Raw genomic sequence first — 14,622 nt, 5'->3', positions numbered from 1 at the left:
AAAGTGCTGCAATACTCAGCAGGCCAGGCAACATCCGTGGAGAGAGAAATAGAGTTCACGTCTCAGGGTGAGATGTTGTCTGATCAGCTGAGTATTTCTAGCAATTTATGCTGTCATTTCAGATTAACAGCATCCACTCGCAGAGGAAAGAGGAGGACACAGAAGAGAAAGAAGCAGAAGAGGAGGAAGCATAAGGAAGGATGCAACCCAGACAGCCCCTTTCTGGCTGGGATATCCGGGATGGAATCATCTGCCTGCGGTCCCAGTGACCACAACCCCAATTCCCATTTCAACCTTCCCTTCCCTTTGTTACTGACCATCACAGCGTCCTCTTGGCCACAATGCTGAAATAAAATCCACCACAAAGCAAACTTTTCAATCCAACTTTATACATCTATCCATCCAATATGACATCAAGAAATCAACTCATCACACTTATGCATTACCCTAGTGACTGCCTTGTGTGTGATTTTGCCTATCCTACTGATGTCACGCAGTGCTACCCCAGTGGATGCAGCATGGCTGGTGGAAGGCTGCTGACTTTCAGTGGGGGACACTGCAAATGACCTTGCTGGTCAACCTTGAGGAGCTGGTGGCTGGGAGTGTCAAATCAATCTTCTTCTTCACTCTCCTCTCCCTCTTCTTGGCCAACCACTGGCTGGCCAGGCTGCATTTCTTGAATGTAGGAACTGAGGAAGGCACAAGGGTGGAGTTGTGGTGAGGGGAGGGCGGGAAAGCAAGATATGCACGCCAGAAGGAGAATAACGTATGAAGATATCAGCATCTTGTATCCTTTCAGCCCTGCTGCTGGCCAAGGGCACCATCTCCTCCAAGGGGGTGAGGTGAGGCTAGAAATGGGAGATGTGCCTTGTGATTGGTACAGATTGTTGATAGGTAAGTGCTTGTGTGGAGGGGGAGAGTGGGGGGGGGGGGGTGGTGTTGTGTATTGAGCAGTGTCTGAGGCTAGTGGTGCAGTTGGTAGGAGATAGCTTTTGAAAATGCATTCACTGACCTTGAAGACTGGTCTAAGGTAATGAAGCTTCTTTGAGCATTAGATCCAGGTGGTGGGGGTGACACAGCTGGTGGTGACTGCCTCGGTGATCTGATCCCACATTGTTCTTTCTGGAGGGCCTCCTGGCCCCTGTGGGTAGAGGACCTCTCTTGCAGTGTTGACCCCCTGCACAAAGCTGGAGTGCTGCATGCCAGACCCTGGGTGTCCCTTCCTTGGCTTGCTGAGCCATTTGTGTTAGTGCTGAAGCACTTTTACCATTCTTTTAGGTGCAGAAGACAATTCAGCTTTAAGAGCTGAAGACTGCCATTTGGAACTTATTTTTTTATTGTTTAGTCTATTGAAAGGCAGTAAGGGCTGAAAATGCAGTTTTTCACTGCATTTTAATTTTTATTAGTTTTGAATGCATTGTCCATTTAATTCATAGCCCTTTTAACTGCCCACAATTCATTGCGAACTCCCAGAGTCTGTAAGAAATTGGAACGCCGCTCCTGAACGGGAACTTCGGATCGGATGCCTCCTCTAACGCCACCAGGAAGGCGTTGCACAATAAGTTAGCGCTGCGCTACAATTCTCCAGGCCCCAGCACGATTGCCCGGTAGCAATGTGGCCATTTTCAGTGGCTGTAAACCCAAGGCCGCAGTGACATTGGCAGGTTTCTGTCAATGTCCAATTTCCCCCCCGTTGTGCCTGGGCTCCTAAAATCCCTTTAATTGTCTATTTAATTATTTGTGTCTCCCCATGAAATGCCATTGAAACTGTATTCCAAACTGCTATTCTTACCTCCAAAATGTATTACTTCATACTTTGCTATGTTGGTCTTTATCTGCCATCAATCCACTCATTTACGTAATCATCAATGTCATTTTGCAATTCATTGCTCTCTCTTTTTAACAATTCACACATTTTAGCGTCTGCAAACTTGAAAATACTCCCCTGCATTCCAAAATCCAGGTTATTTACATATAGAGTAGAATGCTGGGATGCTAGCACCAATCCCTGGGGACACCACTTGTCATTTCCTACCAATCCAAATTGTTCTTTTTATCCTAAATCTCATCCTCCTACCTCCCGTCCAATATCTTATTCACTCTGTCCCTAATAATGGATTTTTAGCAATTTTCTCACTGCTGACATTAATCTGACTAGCCTGCAGTTACTTGGTTGTAATATGCCTTCCTTTCTGAATAATCATGTAACATTTGTAACCTTCTAGTCCTCTGCTATTATCTCTGAATCCCGCAAACGTTGGAAGATTGTAACTGATACACCTGGATTTCCTCACCTAATTCTTTTAATACTCTTGGATGAAAACAATGTGGGTGTGGATATTTATTTGACTTCATAATCATAATCATAATACCATTAGTTTATCCTAATTGTTCTATTTAAGCTGATCCTATAAGTTTCTAACCTTCAACGAAACTCATCTTCTCTGTACCTCAAGTATAGTATCCTCCTTTTCCACATTGAAGACTGAAACAAATAACTAATTTAATAGTTCCACTATGTCCTTCTCCTCTACTATTGTCATATCTAAATTTGCTTTTAATGGGATCATCTCCTCTTTTACTACACCTATTCTTAATGTATATAAAGTATTTAATCTTTCTTCAGCTCCTAAGGGACCATAAGTTCTGGGGGGCCATGCAATGGCCTCAATGGACCTTTTGCAAGCTCAGAGCTGGCATGAGCTCCATTGAGGCCTTACAAGTTCATAATGGGCTAAATTCTCAGGGTAACTTATGATCTGCCCCAGATACACCTTGAGGTAGGGAGTGGGCATATGACTTGCCCATTCTCCTACCCGCCCCCCGCCCCCCCCAGCCCCAAACCCGGCCCCATCACCACCACCCCAACTGGAATTTTCAGTGCTTCTTGCATGGGCAGACTCCTGTCCCAAATTCCAACTACCCAGTGGGTGAGACATCCACTCTCCACGAGAAGTTACACTTTTGAAAGTTGGGGGCTGGGGTTGGGGGCGGAAATGCTGTGCCATTTTTTTCTCATTAACTGAAATTTATAATATGCAAAATAATGTTTTAAATATTACATATTTCACGATAACTTATTTAAATTTACCCATTGAATTGTCTTCTGACTCTTAATAACTTCATTACAGTTTTTATTTCAAGGCCTCAGGCTCTCTCAAAAGCTTTGCCTGAATATTTTTACCTCAACAGATGTCCAGTGTTTTCAATCACATCTGGGCATTCTGAGTCTGGGCAGTTTGCAGAGTTTTCCAGCATGCAATCTGTGCAAATACCAGTGTTCAAAGGTAAAAGGGAAAGCATTGGGTGTCAAATTCTAGACAAGCAGATGATATTTCAGAAAATAAAATTTGGTGTCAGTTCTTTCCTTGGCAATTCTTCCAATATCCCATCATTTTTAAGGGATTCTGCCAAACTTTCACCAAAGTCACAGTGGGCTATCGGGAGAACCCGCATGGAAATTCTACCCAATAATCTCTAATCGCACCTTTACTTAACTATAACCTCAAACTAGCCAGGCTGGCATGGAACTTTAAAACACTCAGCTCTGCAGTTTTGAATATTGACTGCTGTCTCCCACTACCTGTGGGCTGCCAGCATAAATCTGTCAATTCAAGTCACTGCTCCAAGTTAATCTGTGACCAGGGGGCTTCTGAACACTTTTTACAGGTCCTAAAACAAATACAGCAGAGGCTGTACCTTTCATGATTTTATTAAATCAAATAGACATTCGTCAAGATTGAAGGTATACTCTGAAAAGGTCGAAGGTGCAGCCGCCCCGAGACATCCTTGACCCTTGCACCAGGGAGGCAACATACCATGCTGGAGTCTCGTTTGCGGCCGCAGAAACGCCTATCTATTCCCCTTACAAGCGAATCCCCTATTACTATAGCTCTCCCGCTCGTTTTCCTCCCGTTCTGTGCAGCAGAACCACCCCTGGTGCCAGGAAGTTGCCTGCTGCTGCCTTCCCCCGATAAGCCATCTCCCCCAGCAATATCCAAAGTGGTATATCTGTTTGAGAGGGGGTTGGCCACAGGGGACCCCTGCACTACCTGCCTGTACCTACTACTCTGCCTGGCAGTCGCGCATTCCCTTCCTGCCTGTGCAGCCTTTACCTGTGGTGTGACCAACTCATTAAATGTGCTATCCACGATGTCCTCAGCATCGCGAATGCTCCAGTATGTATCCATTCGCAGCTCCAGCCCCACAATGGAGAGGCTGGCTGGCTGGCGGGCAGGTAGGCCTGCGGCACCAGGCCACAGAGAGGAGGGAGGGAGGGAGGGATGGGGGGACTTTGGAAGGCTGGAGATTTCCGGAGTGGGTCGGGGGCTGCAGATCATCGGCGGGGGCTGGAGTTTGGAGGGGGGGTTGGGAGATGCAGATTGGAGGCTGGAGGGAGTGTCAGAGATTCGAGGCCTTGTGGCGGGGTGAGTTCGGAGGCCTCAGGAGTGGGTGCTTGGAGGCCGAGGTGGGCAGTTGGAAGGCCGGAGGGGGGAATCGGAGGCCAGAGGGAAGGGGGGCAGGAGTCGGGGGCTTAAAGCCGGAGGGGGGTGGTTGGGGGCTGGGGGTCGGAAGCCAGAGGGGGGAATCGGATGCCAGGGGTGGGGGGGTCAGTAAGCCGGAGGGGGATTGGAGATAGGAGGCCTCACTGGGGATGCGGGGGGGGACAGTCGGGGTTCAGAGGCCTCGGGGGGGCGGGGGGGAGGTCCAGGAGTGATCAGAAAGGTGGGAATGTGTCCAATCGCAAGAACGAGGCAGGAACGCTGGATCCAGCAGGTAAGTGGAAAGGCACTTACCTGCTGGATCCAGCAGTCCTTCCCTTCCTTTAGTTGGTGGGTTCCCTGAGGCCTGGAAAACCCATCTGCCCACAGATAAATTTCAAATGGTGGATCACCATGAGGCACACAGCCTCATTATAATATTTAAAGTGCCAACCCGTCTCCTGCGAGCGGGTTGGCTGCCCGCCCTGTCCTGCCTCCATTAAAACCGGAAGTGGGCGGGTTGGAGGTGCACTGGGTTCGGGATTCAGATTTCTAACTCTTTAGCCTCCCACCCGGCCCCAACCCACCCATTTTTGGGGGTTAAAATTCTACCCGATACTTTTACCACACAACAGTTCTCTATCGCTTTCAATCACATCTATGCATTTGGAGCGTGTGCAGTTTGTAGAATTTTCCAGCTTGCAATCTGTGTGTCATCCAGCGTTCAAAGGTAGAAGGGAAAACATTGGGTATCACATTCTAGATAGGCAAATGATATTTCAGAAAATAAAGCTTGGTGCCATTTCTGTTGATGTTAATAATTAAAGGCACATTTGTTAAGAGAATTGTGAAGATATAGGGAGGACTGTTTATACAAGGGGTCAATGAAGCCTTCTCAATCAAAACCTGGCAAATGTCCCTTGTAGCGGATTTCCAGCAGTATTCCGAGCCTCCTCGTTCTCCTGTAAATCACCTCCTTGCCTCTCCACCTTTTCCATGTTCAGTTCTCAATGTATAGCAGTGATGGAGAATGTAGGAAATCACAATGATGATCGATATTTTTGCTGGGCTGTACTGCAAGATGCTCTCAATCTGTCAAGGCATTGGGATCATTGCTTTACCTTGCCTATGTTGTGTTTAGTGATGGCTCTTTTAGATACATTACACCTGTGCTCTAAAGATGACTCATAACCCAGGGCTGCAGCTATTATCCCTGGTCTCCAAGGATGCAACCTCACACTTAATTAATAGGGTGAAATAAAAGGGTCTCGACCAGTTGTTTTCAAATAAAGGCAGCATGACTGGATCCATTGATGTGCATAACCCTATGTAGATGATCACAGACAAGCTGAATACTGACTAAGTGGTAGCCCCTGGAGAAAACATTATTGTGCAGGAACTCATAGGGCTACATGTGCGCCACTGAGTATACCCTGGACTTTGGAGAATCCAGCTATTTAGAAACAAACAACAGGCATCGGACCTAGGTGAGGATTGCAGCGCGAGGCGGAGCTTATAACCGGCAGCGAACGAGGCCCGACCAGAGCATCGGACCTGGGTGAGGATTGCAGCGCGAGCCGGAGCTTATAACCGGCAGCGAACGAGGCCCGACCAACTCAGTAGCAGGGGAGAGAGGTAAAAAGTAATCAAAGTGTGACGTCAGCAGGAAGCAGGTAAGTGATTGGCTGGTGAGTATTTCTCCCTTTTTTAAACTTTATCTCTGGTTTATAGCTTCTAAGGTCTCTCTGGTGTAACGGGAACTGTTGGTAAACTATTTAACTGTAGTGTAATTAGTGGGAGTGATTGATTTAATTTAAATTCAATTAATTAAAGGGTAAATCATGGCAGGACAGCCCGGGCACGTGATATGCTCCTCCTGCGATATGTGGGAACTCAGGGACACTTCCTGTGTCCCTGACAGCTACGTGTGCAGGAAGTGCACCCAGCTGCAGCTACTGACAGACCGCATTGCGGCACTGGAGCTGTGATTGGATGCATACTGGAGCGTTCATGATGCTCGGGACATCGTGAATAGGACGTTAAGGGAGTTGTACACACCACAGGTAGAGGTTGGACAGGAAGAAAGGGAACGGGTGACCAACAGGCAGAGTACTAGGCGCAGGCAGGTAGTGCAGGGGTCCCCTGTGGCCATCCCCCTCTCCAACAGATACACCACTTTGAGTACTGTTGGGGGGGTGGCTTATCAGAGGAAGGCAGCAGCAGCCAAATTCCTGGCACCAGTGGTGGCTCTGCTGCACAGAATGGGAGGAAAAAGAGTGGTAGAGCTATAGTAATAGGGGATTCAATTGTAAGGGGAATAGATAGGTGTTTCTGCGGCCGCAAACGAGACTCCAGGATGGTGTGTTGCCTCCCTGGTGCAAGGGTCAAGGATGTCTCCGAGCGGCTGCAGAACATCTTGGAAGGGGAGGGTGAACAGCCAGTTGTCGTGGTGCATATAGGCACCAACAATGTAGGTAAAAAGCAGGGTGAGGTCCTAAAAGCGGAATATAGGGAGTTAGGAGGTAAATTAAAAAACAGGACCTCAAAGGTAGTATCTCAGGATTGCTACCAGTGCCACGTGTTAGTCAGAGTAGAAATCGAAGGGTACTTCAGATGAATACGTGGCTAGAGGAATGGTGCCAGGGGGAGGGATTCAAGTTCCTGGGACATTGGAACCGGTTCTGGGGGAGGTGGGACCAGTTCAAACCGGACGGTCTGCACCTGGGCAGGGCTGGAACCGATGTCCTAGGTGGTTTGTTTGCTAGTGCTGTGGGGGAGGGTTTAAACTAAAATGGAAGGGGGTTGGGAACCTGAGCAGGGAGACAGAGGAAAGGGAAACAAGGATAAAAGCAAAAGATAGGAAGGAGAAAAACAAAAGTGGCAGTCAGAGAAATCCATGGTTTAAATCAAACGTGGCCACAGTAAATAATAATTCTAATAGGTCTAAGAGCGTTAAAAAAACAAGCCTGAAGGCTTTGTGTCCGAATGCGAGGAGCATTTGTAATAAGGTGGATGAATTGGCTGCGCAAATAGAGGTAAACGAATTTGATTTGGTTGGGATTACGGAAACGTGGCTCAAGGATGGCCAAGACTGGGAACTCAACATCCAGGGGTATTCGATATTCAGGAAAGATAGGCAAAAAGGAAAGAGAGGTGGGGTAGCATTACTGGTTAAAGAAGGGATTAATACAATTGTAATGAAGGATATTAGCTCTGATGATGTGGAATCTGTATGGGTAGAATTGAGAAATACTAAGGGGAAAAAAACATTTGTGGGAGTGGTATATAGACCTCCAAACAGTAAGGCGGAGGTTGGGGATGGCATTAAAAGGGAAACTAAAGAAGTGTGCAATAAGGGCACAGCAGTCATCATGGGTGACTTTAATCTACATATAGATTGGGCTAACCAAATTAGTAACAATACTGTGGAGGAGGAATTCCTGGAGTGTTTATGGGATGGTTTCCTGGACCAATATGTCGAGGAACCAACCAGAGATCAGGCCATCTTAGACTGGGTATTGTGTAACGAGAAAGGATTAATTAGCAATCTTGTTGTACGAGGCCCCTTGGGTCGGAGCGATCATAATATGATCGAATTCTTCATTAAGATGGAGAACGAAGTAGTTGACTCAGAAACTAGGGTCTGCAATTTAAATAAAGGAAACTACGATGGTCTGAGGAGCGAGTTGGGTAGGATTGATTGGGGAATGGCACTCAAAGGGTTGACGGTGGATAGGCAATGGCAAACATTCAAAGACTGAATGGATGAATTACAGAAGTTGTTCATCCCAGTTTGGCATAAAAATAAAACAAAAAAGGTGACTCAACCGTGGCTAACAAGGGAAATTAGGGATAGCATAAGGTCCAAGGAGAGGACATACAAATTGGCCAGAAAAAGCAATAATCCTCAGGATTGGGAGCAGTTCAGGATTCAACAAAGGAGGACAAAGGGATTAATTAAGAAAGGGAAAATAGAATATGAGAGTAAGCTTGCAGGGAACATAAAAACTGACTGTAAAAGCTTTTATAGATATTTGAAGAGAAAAAGATTGGTGAAGTCAAGCGTAGGTCCCTTGCAGTCAGAATCGGGGGAATTTATAATGGGGAACAAAGAAATGGCCGAACAACTAAATACATATTTTGGTTCTGTCTTCACAAAGGAGGACACAAATAGCCTCCCAGAAATACCGGGGAACATAGGGTCTGATGAAAGGGTGGAACTGAAAGAAATCAGTATTTGTAGGGAAATGGTGTTAGGAAAATTGATGGGACAGAAGGCCGATAAATCCCCAGGGCCTGATAATCTACATCCCAGGGTAATTAAGGAAGTGGCCCTAGAAATAGTAGATGCATTGCTGGTCATCTTCCAGAACTCAATAGACTCTGGAACAGTACCCATGGATTGGAGGGTAGCTAATGTTACCCCACTATTCAAAAAAGGTGGCAGAGAAAAAGCAGGGAATTACAGACCGGTAAGCCTGACATCGGTAGTGGGGAAAATGCTAGAGTCCATTATAAAAGATGTAATAGCAGAGCACTTGGAAAGCAGTGACAGGATCGGACAAAGTCAACATGGATTTACAAAAGGTAAATCATGCTTGACTAATCTACTGGAATTTTTTGAGAATGTAACTGTTAAAATAGATAAGGGAGAACCAGTGGATGTGGTGTATTTGGACTTTCAGAAGGCTTTCGATAAGGTCCCCCATAAGAGATTAGCGTGCAAAATTAAGGCACATGGGATTAGGGGCAAGGTATTGACTTGAATAGAGAACTGGTTGGCGGACAGAAAGCAAAGAGTTGGAATAAATGGGTCGTTTTCCGAGTGGCAGGCAGTGACTAGTGGGGTACCGCAAGGATCGGTCCTAGGACCCCAGCTGTTCACAATATATATTAATGATCTGGACGAGGGAATTGGATGTAATATCTCCAAATTTGCAGATGACACAAAGCTGGGTGGGAGGGTAAGCTGTGAGGAGGATGTCGTGAAGCTCCAGTACGATTTGGACAGGTTGTGTGATTGGGCAGAAACATGGCAAATGCACTCTAATGTGAATAAATGTGAGGTTATCCACTTTGGTGGCAAAAACAGGAAGGCAGATTATTATTTGAATGGCAATAGATTGGGAGAAGTGGAAGTGCAAAGAGACCTGGGTGTTATTGTGCACCAGTCGCTGAAGGTAAGCATGCAGGTGCATCAGATGGTTAAGAAGGCAAAAGATATGTTGGCCTTCGTAGCAAGAGGGTTCAAGTACAGGAACAAGGATGTCTTGCTACAGTTGTACAGGGCCTTGGTGAGACTGCACCTTGAGTATTGTGTGCAGTTTTGGTCACCTTACCTGAGGAAGGACGTTCTTGCCATGGAGGGAGTGCAGCGAAGATTCACCAGGCTGATGCCTGGGATGGCAGGAATGACGTATGAGGAGAGATTGTGTCGATTGGGCTTATACTCACTGGAGTTTAGAAGAATGAGAGGGGATCTCATCGAAACCTATAAAATTCTGTCAGGTCTGGACAGACTAGATGCAGAAAGGATGTTTCTGATTTCCGGGGAGTCCAGAACCAGGGGTCATAGTCTAAGGATAAGGGGTAGGACATTTAGGACTGAAATGAGTAGGAATTTCTTCACCCAAAGAGTGGTGAACCTGTGGAATTCTCTGACACAGAGGGCGGTGGAGGCCAGTTCATTAAATATATTCAAGAATGAGTTGGATATATTTCTTAAGGTTAAAGGGATCAAGGGATATGGGGAGAAGGCAGGGACAGGGTACTGAATTTGAATGATCAGCCATGATCTCATTGAATGGCGGAGCAGGCTCGAAGGGCCGAATGGCCTACTCCTGCTCCTATCTTCTATGTTTCTATGTTTCTATAGCAATCTCCTGCTATTTCCTCTTAGCCATGGCGAAAGTGATGTCATTACTTGCTCTTGCTAACAACGCATGAATCACCATTAGACATCTGTGGACTACAGACGAACTGACGTTGCTGATATCCCCCATTGCCAGCCTGGAAAGAGCCAGACGCAGAAATGTTTAGAGTTGATTTGACCTTCATAGCAACTGACAGTGCCAATTCTACCCTGGAGCTTGGTTGGAGGCCTTCTTGAGGCATGTGACACAACTCAGTCATCACCTCCCTAATGAAAGTAAGGTTTTCCATTCCTTGTTCCTCGGTTAAGTCCATACAGTTTCACCATTGACTGATCAATGCGGTTGGAAGGATAAGATCTCTCCTCCTATATTGTAATCTTGTATTCCTGGCATCTGTGCTTTCCTTCTCCTCCTCTCTTCTTCCTTTAAGCAGCACAAATAAAGTAGACTTCTCCTTAGCCCTAGGGGTGCGGATTTGGCAAAATTGAAGAATTTCAAAGATTCAGTAGAAATTGCCTTTCCTCACAGAGCTACCTATTGTACTGCAAAATAAAAATCCACAGAAAAACAGCTCAAAAGTAATCTAAAATCATACCTGTATATTGTTGGCTAACCTTTTACATTTATTGGCATTTAAAAATGCTACCGAGCAACTGCGGACACCCAATTTATATGGCTGAAATTATGAACTGGATTACTTCAGATGTTCAGACTGACAAATGGTTTCTATGTCTTTATGATGTGACTCTAGTTGGATTTAAATAGATAGGCATTTCTGTCACCCACCCAGACACAACCAGGAAATGGCCTGTCTGTGAAAGTTTGAGGACCATTACGGACACAAAAGTTAGACCCACGTGTTTTAAAAAGTGATATCTCGTGGTTTAGTGGCTGAAGTACTGAGGATCATTGAAAGGGAAGTATGGGCCACCAATCCTAAATATTACAAATAGACATACCTGCGCACTTATCTCTGAGACACCTTGGGCAGGATTTTCATTGAGCCATGGAGGCGGGATTGGAGGCGTGTGGGGGGGTTAAAATCGCAAAAACTGCCATGTGGGACCCCCCCCCCGCCCCACCGCCTGGTTCCCGACTCCGAGCAATTTTAACTCAGGCGTGTCTGATGGTCTCCACTCCGTCCCGACTCCATCCCGCATCCAACAGGTGGGACTGGTCATTAAAGCCCTTAACAACCATTAAATGGCCTCTATAATCCTATTGTAAAAGACCCTTGTGAATTTAACCCTTTTCCCACGTGAAACACGCCTGGTGGGAAACACGAATGTGAAACTTGGTGGGAGCACTATTGGATTGCTGACTAGCAACTGCAGGTCAACCATTAAAGAGGAGATTTGATCAGCCATGATTTGCAGGTGGCAGGACTTAGTGGTCTCAGGTCTGGGGAAACTGTTAGAAGGCTTAAACACACCTGTGGAAGTTTGGAGCCTGACAACCATCTCCAGTGTGGCCTCCTGGGAAATCCCTCTCGCCACCTTCCCTCAGCGCTTCCTCAACTGAGGCACATACCAGAAGCATGGGAGCCATCTATTTCCTTCCCATCTGGGCATTAGAGGAGCTTGAGCACCAGCAGCGGCACCAGCAGAACCAGGAACAACAGCAGCACCAGCAACAGCAGCAGCAGCAGAAGCGCCAAGCTGCTGCTCACCCACCTGAGGCTGCACAGGCCAGAAGGGGCTAGCGCCTGGAAGCCCGTTGGCACAGGAGATACCCCCCAAACAGGGTCTACAGACACAGGGTCAGCTATCTCAACATGTCTGAGCAGCAGTGCCAAAGGCGGCTCCGACTTTTGCGAGTGGTAGTGACTGACATCTGCGCAATGCTACAGCAACACCTGCTGCCCAGAGGACCAGGTGGACAAGCATTACCAGTGGCCATCAAAGTCACCACCGCACTCAACTTTTTTGCCTCAGGCTCATTCCAGGGATCAGCAGCAGACATCAGCGGCATCTCCCAGGCGGCCACACACACTTGCATCACGCAGGTAACCGATGCCCTCTTTGCCCTCACGCACAATCACATCCATTTCACCAAGGATCGAGCAAGTGTCACGGCGCAAGCGGTTGGATTAGCTCACCTGGCAGGCTTTCCAAGGGTGCAGGGCATCATTGACTGCACACATGTGGCCCTTATGACACCCCATCCCAATCCAGGTATTTTTGTCAACCGCAAGGGCTTCCACTCCCTTAACGTTCAGCTGGTGTATGACCACAAGAAGGAAATTTTGCATGTTTGTGCCATGCACCCTGGCAGTTGCCATGACTCCTTCATACTGCGCCAGTCTAGTGTGCCTCCGCTATTCGGTCCGCCAGACCAACTTAGCGGATAGCTACTTGGAGGCAAGGGCTATCCCCTGAGGATGTGGCTAATGATGCTGTTGAGGAGACCATCCAACAAAGCTGAGGAGAGCTACAACTCCAGCCACATGTCCACCAGAGCCATAATCGAGCAAACCATCGGTTTGCTGAAGATGCGCTTCAGATGCCTGGATAGATCAGGTGGAGTCCTGCAGTACTCAACAGCCAGGGTCTCCAGAATCGTCGTGGTTTGCTGTGCACTTCACAACATGGCACAGCGTTGTGGCTTGCAGAATCCTGAGGACCAAGTGGCTCCTAACATATCCTCCTCAGATGAAGAGGAGGAGGAGGAGGGCGAAAACGAACATCCTGCAGAGGTCCATCAACCAGCGGCAGCATTACGCGAGAACATTGCTGCCCAGGATGCAAGAAATGCACTCATCCTGGCCAGATTTGCTTAGCCTAGTCAAACAAACACTTTTGCCTCGCAGCTTCTTACCAGAGCATTAACAATGGCCAAGAACCAGAGGATTCCTAGCACTCTGACCACCATACTGACAGTTGCAAGTATGCCTAAGCCCTCAGTGTGGAAGTCCCACTAGCGAAATGACAGACGATACAACTGCAATATTTGCCATCAGAAATTTTATGTACATTAACGAAGTGATGGCATTTTTACAGTAAACACAAAATTGCACCCAAGTGACTACCCTTGTGACTATTTGTGCAGAATTTTCCTCTTATGCATTCTCCTACATGGTGACTCCCCTGTGGCTTCAGCAGATGTGGAGGCCCCTTGCTCACTTTCCTGCTGCTCCTGTCTCGACACCTTTGGCGGGCGTCCTCTGGGGTGGTGAGCCTGTGAGGGCTCGTCAACAGTCTGCTGCTCCTGCGGCTGTGCAGGGGTTGAGACGCCTATCTCCCTTGGGTGTGGACTCTGATGGGGCTCTGACTGAGGGATCTGCAGTGGCATGGAAGTGTGAGCACTTGGAGAGGAGCCCCCACTTCCTTGAGGTCTGCCACCAACCTCCCTCTCATGGGTCAGGTCCCCCTCAGCGCCTGCAAGTGGCTGGAGAGCACCTTGCTGCACATCAGGGGGGCCATGGGGACCCGTGTCTGCAATGGCAGACCTACTCAGAAGGACGTCCATGAAGGTCTGGTTTCTCTGTTCAATAGATGCCCATTGCTCCTCAAGAGATGTCATTCTATTCTGAACAATGACCATGTTTTCCATACCCTGGCGACTAAGCTCCACCATGGCCGTAGCCATCCCCTTCTCTACCGTAGACATCCTCTCCTCTACCGTAGCCATCCTCTCCTCTACGGTAGCCATCCTTTCCTTGGAGGTTGCCATCCTTTCCGTGGTGATGCGTTCATGCGCCAATGACTCCACTAAGGCTCTGGTCATGTTTGCTATGGACTCCTCCATTCGCTCCACACTCGCAGCGAACCTAGAGACAAAACCTGCCAGAGACTCCTGCATCTGTTCCTGGAGTTCCATCACTGCTGATCTCATTCATGGACCCAGAGGCAGAGGGTCGACATGCTGCCGAGCCGAGCTGGCAGAGTCCTGCGCCCTCCGACTAGGACTCGCCACTGCTGTCCCTGTCTCCACAATCTGCTGATGCTCACTTGCGAGCTGTGATACACCAAGTGTCCCGAAGGTCCCACCGAGGTGTGAGTGTCTGTACTGGTGCTGGGGGCGCAGATTTCTGGTGACGTTGCGCCCTCAGAGGTTGCAGCTTCCTCTGAGGAGTCTTGAAGCTCAGGCTCTTCTCCCTGGCTGGGGGGACGGATGCTTGTGATGGTCCTGTGGGGGAGTAAAGGTACGAGTCAGAGATGTGATGCCAAGGCTACATGCACATTGTTTTTTGCATCTGTTAGAGCTTCACAATCATTATCAGCGACTCATGCAATGTCAAAGAGAGGGATGGGAAATTTCTCTGTCAC

Source organism: Somniosus microcephalus, chromosome 1 (assembly GCF_052327205.1).
Source record: "Somniosus microcephalus isolate GS21.2 chromosome 1, FLI_Smic_1.0, whole genome shotgun sequence".
Taxonomy (NCBI): domain Eukaryota; kingdom Metazoa; phylum Chordata; class Chondrichthyes; order Squaliformes; family Somniosidae; genus Somniosus; species Somniosus microcephalus.
This window is presented reverse-complemented; position numbering follows the sequence as displayed.